General features: G+C 39.9%; 1 protein-coding gene across 2 annotated transcripts in view; it reads right to left on the bottom strand.

Annotated features, from left to right (window-relative positions):
• LOC145442840 (glutathione synthetase-like) overlaps window positions 1–12,058 on the bottom strand; it is a 350,056-nt gene that overhangs the window by 266,440 nt on the left and 71,558 nt on the right. The gene's annotated exons all lie outside the window — the stretch shown is intronic.

Here is a 12,058-nt window from a genome sequence, read left to right as displayed (position 1 = left end):
CAACGTATATCCAAAACTAACAGAAAAGAAGCTGGCTCCGTTTCGAGACTGCATGTATTGACCGTTCGTTTTCAGTCAGCAGGCGAGGAAGTGTGAAGTGGTGTAAATTATTGTGGAACGTGAGTATTGGCATTATTGTAGAGCATGTTAGTTCATCACCATGTCGTTTGTAGTCGAAAACTAGATTGCAATCTGCCATCTAGTGTGATTAGTGTGACAGCGATTGCATAGCAAAGAGTTATAGCTGATCTTAGGCGTGTCCGTCGCCTATATCGACTCGACTGTCAATATGGATATTGCGCCACTCAGTATGTCGTAATTTCTTTAAATGGATGTTCGGCGGTGCGGAAGCGTATTAAGGAATGCCTTTCCACCATGCGTGGTTTACAATGTGCGATAATATAGTTCTCGTCCGGCTCATACACTGGATTCAAGGTCGACCACAATTAAGGGCTCGCAATTTCCCGAACATTTCAGACGGATTATGAAAAAATGTAGCGGGTTTTATGATGGCGCACTACTTGTGTTCTTGATACACAATTTTAGGATGCAGTCGATATGTATACTTATTGTATGATAATTACCGTTCGAAACAAACCAACCATGTATATTACGACCCATGGTCGGTGGACCATCAGGACTAGCTAGTTGAGCTTGTCATGCCTTTCATGTTGACTTTGAAGAAACCATATGACTCACTAGTTATTGTGCAACCACCATTTATGACCTGAGTGTTTCTACTCTATAATATAATAATTTATCGTTAATTCATACGACCCCTGTCCTTCGTGTACAATTTCAATTTCAATGAAGGTGGTGCAAAAGGTCGTCAGGCGATAAGCGCAAAATCGTGGTATTTTATAAACAACATCATCATCATCAACAACAGCAACAACAACAACAACAACAACAACAATAACAATAGGACTAACTTGTAGCAAAGTATAATATTTTCATCGCAAATTCATCAGATTATATAATATGACTTTGAGTATTGCGGTTCACATATTTTGTACTTTTCATTTGTACTTCTAAGTTCTAATGCAGAATCATAAACATTTCTTCCTGTGCCCGCAAAAGTATAGGTTACGACAATATGTGGCAACACCAACAATCTGGCATGTTTCGATACACATTGACTGCTTATGGTCACCCGATTTTACAGTGACTTATTGAAGGATGTCGGACGAATATGAAATCGGCAGCAAACTAATCAATTAGTCAATGCCGAAATAATGTAAAATCGAAACAACGACTTCATCATGAAAGATGGTCCCCGCATCATGCGATGAATATGGGCGATATAGATGTCAACTTGTAGATGACGGTGAAGGACTTTCGTCGGCGTTGGAATCATCCTGCTCGTCTTCCGTTGGCCTCCACTTCTACAATAGACGGAGCACTATATGAAATTATCATGTCATCTCGCATTATTTGAATCACTCTTGGACACTGGACAGTTACAGCAAGAAAAAATATATCTTTATATGAAATGTATTCTTCATGTCACATGCATTTATTTAAGAATACGATGGTTCTAAGTACCCACATCAATACCGTAAATCTATGAGTGGTACGATGCAGCCAGGGGAACTGACGCCATCTATATATATTAACCGAGTCTGTATCTGAATCTATGCCGTCGCTTGATTCTCATGGATAAAAAATTATTTACAGCCATATTTAGAATAACAATTGTTTCTCCTTATTGTCTTGATCGTACTTATACCTACTTTTATACTTGAGATTTGGGAAAATCCGATCAGTTACTCCTTTCTGGGATCCAAATTTACATTTCAATATGAGCTTCGTAATATAAAAACGATCAAAAAGTCAAAATGCCTGGTCGATATTAACACTGGCGTAAGCAATGAGAAAGTTGTGAGAGGTCAATTTAAAATGATAACATGACGTCATAAATACGTCTACGGTGAGGTCACCAATGGAGCCATAAAGCCTAAGGTGAAATTCTGGAGATGGCATGGCCGCCTTAAGTCCGCTGGCCAGACCATAGGATCAACCTCCCCTATCTACGCTTACTTCATATTACCTTTATTAGCTGAGTTAGAGAATCCATTCTCTGAGGGTACTTTTTGGTCACCACTAAGGCTTTATGGACATCCACCAAAGTCACTGATTCGAGATTCTTGTGTACTTTTGAATGCAATTCGTGCAGAGCAACCGGGACGACGTTCATATTCTCGTCATATTCTCCATTCAAGTGGGAGTCGTTGACTTTGCGATCGAGGACGATGCTCGAATCGAATAAGTTCGATTCATCTCGAATTGAGTTGTGAAATGAATCATCATATTCATTGCTTTCGGGACTCTCTTCTGCAAATTCCCTATCAGAAAGGTCTCCGGGATGGCTACCGTAAATCCTGTCATGTTGGTACTTGCCTGGGGCTGATGCGGGTCTCGGACTGTCGTTTGGAAATGGCTCGGCGGCTATATCCTGTAGGGTGTGAGACCTTATCGTGCGGGGCTGTGGTAGCGTTAATTCTAAATCGGACGATGTAATGTATGAAGATGTTTGTGGTTCCTTTGGCGTGTCTGAAAGCCCAGGAGACATCGCAGAGCTCCGAGAGTATAAAGAACTTCTGCTAAGATCGTCCTTGCGACAGTTTGCCGATGACCGCAACCGTCTCTTTTTCGCCGTGTTTGCTCTTCGCGTGTAATGCCCGTGTGCTTTCTGGAGATCGTAAAGTTGGAATCTGACTTGTGCGCTAATTTCCATGTTGTGTTCCTCGAGTAAACGGAGCGCGGCGGGGAGTATAACTCCGCAAACCATCCCTGACATCTTCGCTGAAAATAATGACCCAGTCAAAAAGATATCATGAGTTCGGGGGCCTTTCCCGATTCCCTATACAGGAAGAGCTAATTTGAGTCGGAGATTAAGAAATAAAGCATTCAAGGTAATACGAATTGTATATCTAGGACGAAGCGAGTGGAATTTGGTGAAAGTTAACCAAAGATATTCGAAACGTAGGCTATTACAGTCGACTTCGCATAATTCGGACACTTTCGTTCCGATGACATTTGTCCGACTCGATAGGAGATTGTTACTGCATGTATCGTCATTGCTTCATTCCATCTCAGTTCAGTTCAGTTTATCACGAATTTTCATCAATTCAAAACACCACAAGACTCCGATACAATGAAAAGATAGGAGGGTGTCGAAACGACTTGGAGTAGTCTTTGAAAGCAGACAGCCACCGGGGCCCCCTATCTCAATCTCGAAGTACTGTTCATTGTGTCATAAACTAACGATATGAATTGTGAGCCTGTGTCCAAATTATGCGGGGAATAGTTCAAAGTAACAAGAGTTTTTACGGGAATTTGTTTACTTTTGTTCAGTTTCCGAGCATTTTGGTCGAATAATGCTGCGAATTAGACAGGTGCGACTGTATTTACATTTATCATGAGGTGATCGTACATAGTCGATGTTACTGTCGAGAAACTATATAAATAGCCTACAATGTATATCCTAAGTAACGGTTCACAGTCATTATTACAATCCGATAAGTACTTGAGCATTCGACAATACCTCGGCTATTATCATTGTTCCAAGCGTCTTTTAAAATCTCCGCCGTTGAATGATCTTTTATTCTGTAAAATCGACTGTTCGACGGCGCCATTGACTGTTTCATCATTGTAATTCGGGAGTCCGTTTGTGTCGAGCGCTCAAGATTTTTCTTCAGCCTTTTCGTGACAGCTTTGGACTCCAGTCCGAATTTGGAATCCGACTGTATATCAAGTTAGGCAATAATATGGCAACGAAAAATACACACATTAATTTCTAGTATTCAACTTCGTCTATAACGTTATCACAGCGAAATTGCGTTCGGCAGAAACGAGAGATATGGGCTCAACCGATTCGAGGCTCGGAACGTGCTGGATTAGACATATGAATGCGTGAGCGGTGACCGCGGTAACAAACTGGTACAAACCACCGTTTTACAAAATGTGCAACTATAACTATAACTGGAACTAGAAGTACTCAATTTTCAAAGCTCGCAAAGCTAGAACTAAAACTAACGGCCCCTGAAAACCCGCAACCAACTAACTAAAACACAATTAACTAGCTGCAATAGCTTCAGCATCAGCTTTCTCGCAAACGAGCTACGAAATATTTGAGATAGAATTGGCATTTCAAAAGGACGGGGTTTCTAGTTTATAATGGGAGGGGTTTCGACCCCTAAAATCCACTCTCTTGCTACTCCATTGTTGGTACTGATGACTCTGAGCTAGCAATGGCCGCAAGAACATCACACAACAGAACACCGGTAACACGATTCACGCCTAATGACGGTACGCGTTTACAAGTTGTTCGGCAACTAATTTTTTTAAATGCACAACTAGGACCAGAACCGCAAATAGAACTGGAACCAGAACTACTCAAAACACTAGTAGTTAGTTGACCGTCACCTATAACTATAGATTGGTAAGTTTGTAAAAGTCTGCACGGTATAATAGATAATTTTATTGGTCCCATTTATGAGTAACCTTGTGCGTGCATATAGATCATACAGTGTACCTGACGGCGCATCGATTGCATGAGGGATAGCTGCTTTTGGAGAACATTCTCTTCCAGTCTGCTGCTTCTTCCCAATGTCGACTGGTTTTCGCCGAAATTAGAAGGCCTACATATGGACATTGCCTATTTTTCTTCTGAAATACAGGTGAAGATTTCAATAATAAAAGTACATTAACACAGAATACTTCTTTACTCTACTGACAAATACCAATCTCTGCTTGCTGTAAGCTATTCAACGAATAGCGTGCAGCAAGGTGTCGATCGCTAAACGACTATTATTATGAATTATACCTGGTTACCGGATTGGATCTTCTCGTCACATAGAGATTTACTACATCACAAATAGTGATAACGCTCTATCGAATGGCTGAGTACATACAGTATAACTTACCACCACAATATAAAATCTAGATTACAAAAGCTTTTATTTGTTCAGTAAGGCCATATAACTCAATTTATCACCGTATATTGTCAAGACAGCTGCAGCTTCGAACAATTCCAGAATCTGATGACCGTAATTATATGTTGCCTGTCCGCAACGCACCCTATTATTTCTCTCCCCTGTCGCATTTACATACAATTGTTCAGTGCTCACGCGAACAAGGTCAAGGATCCGCCGATATAGCGAATGGACTTGAGCAAACAATTGATGGGACTTGTAAAGAAACTGCAGTAGTTTAACGATTATATTACGGCCGGGTTTTACGACAGAGAAATTTACTTCAATCTATCAAAACATAATTACTATCCGAAGTGAAGTGAATCATAGAGCATTCGTTCTCAAGAATTATGAAATTGTCATCACGTCGAAATAACATGCAGTAGAAGCTTGGGTCGCACACGATTCAGGCATAATATGTATGGTTAACTATATAGATAACACATGACATCTCTACAGAATTACAGCGCCATAGTGCGTAGTCATTAATCAAGATATAGTCACTCCAATTTACAGGCATTGCGCAGAGTCGGTATTCAGAAGCCTATCTTTGTCCCACGCAGTTAGTGAAACATCGAGCTTCCCTCAAAATCGTTGAACCACTTGAAAAGTATGCTGGTACTGTGGCATTTCGTGGCATCTAAATACCACCCTGATTTCTTTCAACTGCCGTCGTCGTTAAAAGGAACGACATTTTAATCGACGATCACAACGGCTATGAATCACAATCCATCGATCGTCAAGTGGTACTATTGTAGACTAATGTTATTTTTGGTCAATGATCAAGATACCTCAAACATACAAAAATAGGTTATGGGGACAGCCATTTATATCGATTAAAAAGATAACAGCAGTCTCCGAATAAGGCGTTGCCTACGACCTAAAGCTAAGTATACATAAGCTATTCTGTATGGATCGATTGTATGCTCCCGTATTTAGATACGTGTGTTCTGCAAGCTACCGTACGTAGTCCTCACATCAAAAATTGACAGAAAACTAGGTGTGACTGAATTCAAACGATTGGCAATATCTCAATTTATAATCTATAAGACAGGCGTACACACTACACAATACACCTTAAACATTTCTCCACCGTATAGTCCCGTGAAAATGACACGAATACAATACATGTCATACCTTACATATGCTTACTCCTGACTGGCGGAACAATACCGTAAACTTAACTATAATCGAAAAGTTGAATCAATTGGATTGGAAATCTCAAAAACAACCAAAAGCTAACCGGCGCCATTGCCATGCAACTTGGACTGAAGAGTACTTCACTATAAACGCGCCGCCCGTGTCGCTTCCAGATCTATAGAAATAGTCCTATCTGAGGTCGTCCGAACACTTCAACATTTGAGTATAGTCTATCTATCTAAATTGCCATGGTTTGCGCTGTGGAATACGTAACGGCTGCTTCTCGAAAACTCCTACAATCGGGAAATCCGCATCAAAAGTGACATGCGGAGGATTCTCACGATTATTCATGAATCTTGTCGTAGCGATGCAGTATACTTGTCAAAATTCACCCATATTCATCAAGATGCAAGTATGCAAACTTATGTCCACTCCATATGTTCTCAAGCTATCTCCATAATGAAGCGTGGTTATCACGAATAAAATTATATTGGCTCGTACTCCGAATAGCAAGTGTCATGATTAGGGTTGCATTTAAAATAAAAATCAATTTAAAACAAACTTGTTTAAAACAAGGCCCTCGTTTAAAACATGTTTTTATTGTATTTTCCTAGCCATGACGTCACGACTATTTAAATTGGGAAGTCACATTGGATTGGCCTTAACAATTGAGAATGTAGGGTCAATATGGCTCCTTCGACGATAAGGGATTCCGATCACTGTCATAAACAGACCAAAATATCTTTAACCAGGACTACATCGTGATGCAGCATTTTACGGTCGTTGGTCTTCATCATCAGAACACCCACTCCGTACTAATGATCTATATCTACGTGCAAAAACTGTTGAACCGAGGACGATTTCGGGGGTTCAAGCCACTCCACGTCGTATTCATCGGCTATTTTGGATGCAAATCGCCCGTAGGCTCATACCACATGGTTTTTTTTCGGGCATATTTCCACAATTTTGGCATAATTAGGCGACGTTTAAAAAATGCACAATTTTTTTAAAAGCATTTGTTTAAAACACCGCTTGTTTTAAATGAAACCCTAGTCATGACACCAAGTTTTTCGAAATAACCAAAGTTAAGCCTAACCTTAAACAAGCTAGCCTGATCCACACTCTAACACTGATTCGTTATTGTTCTGTTTTATTATTGTTGCGGAAGACCAGACGCGAACAATGCCATTGCTTTCTAATCTAGAATCTATACAGCGCATTGCATTGAAATTCACTTATTACTCTTAATTTCCGTTGCGCTCCTTTCCTATATAATATGAGGTGTTCTGCGTTATTCGTCACAGCATATCACGCAATCCCGTCGTCCTCCACGTGAGTAATTGTGCACTCTTAGCGGAAATAGTTTGTATTTACACTCTAAAGGTGTCACATGAAAACAGAAACTACTTCAGAATTCAGAAACCTCATTCTCGCGGTGTCGATCCAATATTTCACCGTACTTTTTAGCGACTGAAATGCATCACGTCGCTTGTGCGTTTCGATTTACGGTCAATTTAAACGAATCATCATTTGACTTTCTTTTCACATATTCAATCGGTAGTTAGGTATTTTGATTACTGCCCTGAGAAGACGGTTGTAATTGATTCGTATAGTTTGAACTCTAAAGCAGGGGCGGGCAACTTCTCCGGTCGGCGGACGGATATGGGAAAATGAGGTACTTGGCGGGCCGGATTACAGAATAAATACGTTAATCGCGTATTTCTCCACCTATACAAGGAATAAATCGTAGTTAATGTAAACTTCAAGTATCAAGCATAGAGACCAAAATCAGTATCTAATGAATTTATTAACAGTAGCTGTTACAGACGTCTGTGGTCGGTCAAAGATGTCAACAAGTTCTTTGAACTCTGACTGCATGTCGTATGTAGGAACCTTTGTAAAGACTGCACGTGGACATCAGTTATGAACGTAGCCGTGTCTCGTTAATGTTCATGGTCGAAAATATATGTACTGTACACACGAACAGGTTGGCAACCTGGATTCAATCTGTGACGCATATAATTTGTCCATACTTTCAGAATAGAATTTCACTTTCAGAGTAGAAACTCTCTTCGGGCCGGTCAAAATCCCTTCGCGGGCCGTATGTTGCCCGTCCCTGCTCTAAAGTTTTGTTGTAAATCCTACGTGTCTACGGGCCAGACTTGGACAACTAGATAATTCTAGTAGTCCAATTTCACTAAATTAAAGCAAAATGCCAGTAATCCAATTCTAATCTAATTTGAGAAATGTCTCTATGCTCTAATTTTAATTATAATCTAATTTGTGAATTGTTCTCATGCCCCAATTCTAATTCTAATCTAATATGTGAAATGTTCGTATGCTCTAATTTTAATTATAATCTAATTTATTGTTTCCTGAAAATGCCTTTATGCCCGCGACATTTGGCAGCGAGTTAACAAGAATATACCTCTATCGCAGGGAAATCCAACAATGATTTGAAACTGACATCAATTTCAGCGTTTCAAAATGCTTTATTTCGCGTTCCTCCAAAATTACAAATCAGATCGCCGGTTGCAAAATAGGACCTCGCGGGCCGCGTGTTGATGACTCTTGGTATAGTGCATAACGAGCCAAGCTTCGTGCAGACTACAGACGCTAACCATTCTCATGGTTATGGGGACACACTGTGATTTGATATGAACTAAACTTTCTGCTGCATTTATTTCTCATTCATAATTTCATTTAATTTCCAAGTTTTTGCGAATTCAGTAGTTCTTATTCTCATCTGATTCGAAAAAACTGTGTAGTTCTAATTTGAATTCTAACCTAATTTGGAAAAATTGAGTTGCTCTAATTCTAATTCTAATCTAATTTGAAAAAGAAAACACCGTGTAGCTCTAATCCTAATTCTAATCGAACTAGAAAAAGCTGAAAATTTTTGTCTGGCTCGTCACACGGTATTTCCAGGAAGACAGTGACCATCAGCGCGCCTCCAGCCAAACTTCATTCCTTCATTCTGTATCTCGGACCGTAACTAGCTAAGGTCATCCATTTATGTTTGTGGGCGTCAATCTTGTTTTTTTTAGTAAAAGTTTATACAATAAGCTCATTGTCTGGCTCGTCATACGGTATTTCCAGGAAGACAGTGCCCAAACGAGACCAGGATATTCCGAAAAAACGGTGAAACTATATGTTTTCTGGTGCAATGACCAAAGCAGATAGCTCACTCGCTTCGCTGTCGTTGCTGCCCGAAAGGAATTCAGGAAAATACCTCAAAATTACATCACAAAAGACACGCGAACAGAGTTATTATAATTGATGTCTTTGATTACGCGAGCAATCTCTCCCGATTCTGAACAAAGCACACGTAGTGTAAATTATATAATAATATATAAATCAGCCTTTTGCTCAGAAGTCGCGGCTGTCAGAAGATCGTTTGCAAGCGATCATGAATGAGTATGGCACAGCGTTTCTCAGTCGTTAGTAGCTCGAGGACCGCCAAATATTCGATACAAAATTTTCTGACCGACTGGCCCGCAAAAAAAGATAATCCAAAATGTAATTAGGACAAATATTGGAAACTCCGATTGAATGAGAAATTTTCTGCTTCCTTTTCGATATCTCACATGTTATGCGTGGTTCAATTGATGTTTCTGTCAGGCGAAGTCCTTTTAAAACCATTAACTTTATCTCGGTAAGAACTGCGACTACGCTGTTCCTTAGAATCTATTATGTTGCCAAATTTCACTAGTCTGTACTGTGTGAGTTAATTGAATTTCGTATTAAAAGTCTTAGCTTTCAAAATATAACTGGTCTCAAGCTATGGTTGTAGACAATTGCTAAACTGTTTGGTACAACATTTGTTGCATTGCTGCAAAGTATGGACCGTGAACTCAATATTACGACATCGATGGAAAAAATGCGTTCCAAAGTTTTAAATCAATTGATAATTTGATGTTTTATTTCTCTAATTAATAGGGAAAGTCCCAACTTCTTGCATTTTGCAATTACGCGAACCGGCGGTAGAGAACCACTGCTCTATCAAACGATCGACAAAGCAGCGAATTATCAAAACATTGCTCGCTGCAATGCGGGGCTCAATATCGGTTGCTGATCAGAATGGAAATCGTATTTTGATACATTCATTCAAATTTGTAGAGTCACTCGTCCCTTTCTGTCGGCAGATAACCGGCTACGATAACGCTGCAAAAGCCAATGTTCTGTCGTCAGCAGTGGCGTAGGAGCATATGGCGCCGCCCCTAGTTTTCGTCGAAAATACCGCCACTAGTAGACTGCAGCCATTTTTGAAATAGTTTCATGTTCAAGTAATCTTTTCGTTAAAATAATTATAAATAATGTGCTGCGTCTCATAAGTTCTATATTGCTTGAGAAAGAAGCCTCACTGACTTATTAGCGTCATGGCAAAAAATAAAGACAAAAAATGGAGAAGAAACGTATGAGGTAAATAAAAGATCAATTGCCGCCTCAAAATTCAACATTTCGAGCTCTCGCCGAAGAAAAATCAGCGACAATCAAAATCAACTTTCTGAGCGTTGTCTTTGTCGTTGTCCTTCTATAAAAAAAAGTCGATAAAGCTGGTAGCCGATCATCATTCATGGTGGAACGTAAATACGACTTTACTATTTTAAGCTTTAAGAAACGCCTCTCACAGCTCGCAATTGAAACACCAATAGTAAGCTAAAGTTTCAGACACAAGCATAAATATATGGTGTCGAAGCAAGTAAGTGTCGAGTCTAAATTACTTGTATAAATTTAACCACAACTTGTCATTGAAACGTTTACAATTAATAACAACTTAAACGTTTACACATGCCAGGACTGGTTCACCTTTGACAGTTTTCATGGTCTGCTGAACAAAATCGTATCGCAACAAATTAGCTTGTGATTAGCCATCTCTCCGTGCTGTGTGCGCTGTGCAGCCTCATTTGCCACTCCCTTGCGGCCTGCCACCCCCTTGCAGCCTGCCCCCCTGGTGCAGAGCCACAATCGCCAAGAGGCTTCTACGCCACTAGTCTCCAGAAGGAACTCCTCTACAGACTTGCAGACTTGAAATATTTCACTAATATTCCGCGTTGTTGTTTTCGGCTTCATTTGTAACCGAATATTAGATATGGTATTGTTGCATACTGCTGCTGCGGTATTACACTTATTTTCGTTATTATTATGCCTCACAGGCAAACAATTTCCCACATTTCGAATTTGATTGACAGTAGGCTTTACATCGCCTAGGCCAAGGTGGGAGTCTGATTCCATAGACTACTCCGAATCGCTTCGACACCTTCCTATATTTTAATTGTATCGCATTTTGTGGTGTATTGAACTGATAAAAATTGCTAATAAACCAATGATGATGATGATGATTGGCCTATTACTGACGAGACTTAATCGGAGACTCAACCTAAACATTGAGTTGAAAATTCGAATTGTGCTAAAACTATAGTGACGAAAGATTTTCTATGCACGCAAAACCACGTATAGTCGACTTTCATCATTTGCCGGCATTTGAATCCCCCTCCAATTAATCTTTACCAGCCGTGCTTGTGTTAGCAGTTGAAAATGTGGCATGAGTAGTTGGGAATAGCTAATGCTTATGAATAACAAAGTTGTAACAAATTCTACGTTTCTACGTCAATAACTTAACATATCTCCTCATCGCCGACCTCTCTGCAGTCGCAGTGACTTAAAAAGCCCAAAGTGAGCTGAGTTGTAAGTCGGCAGCAAAAGAGACGATGATGAAGCGCGCGTGACAGAGACTGCCTGAGAGAGTGCAAGAAATTAAAAAGACACGAAGAAATGCATTCATTGTAATGTACAAATTGTAATGTCGTGGAGCACAAAGCCTTACACAGGCTAAAAGCACCACTGTTATGTATATTAATAATACCTTGACACAATCCTCTTTTAGTGCAGACCATGGCACTAGTAAAATAAGCAGTTGAGTATAATCCATCTTTTACAAA

The sequence above is a fragment of the Botryllus schlosseri genome, chromosome 7 (genome assembly GCF_051294905.1).
Source record: "Botryllus schlosseri isolate E-star chromosome 7, Bs_hap1, whole genome shotgun sequence".
Lineage (NCBI taxonomy): Eukaryota > Metazoa > Chordata > Ascidiacea > Stolidobranchia > Styelidae > Botryllus > Botryllus schlosseri.
Note: the sequence above shows the minus strand (reverse complement) of the source record. Positions and strands in the feature narration are given on the sequence as shown.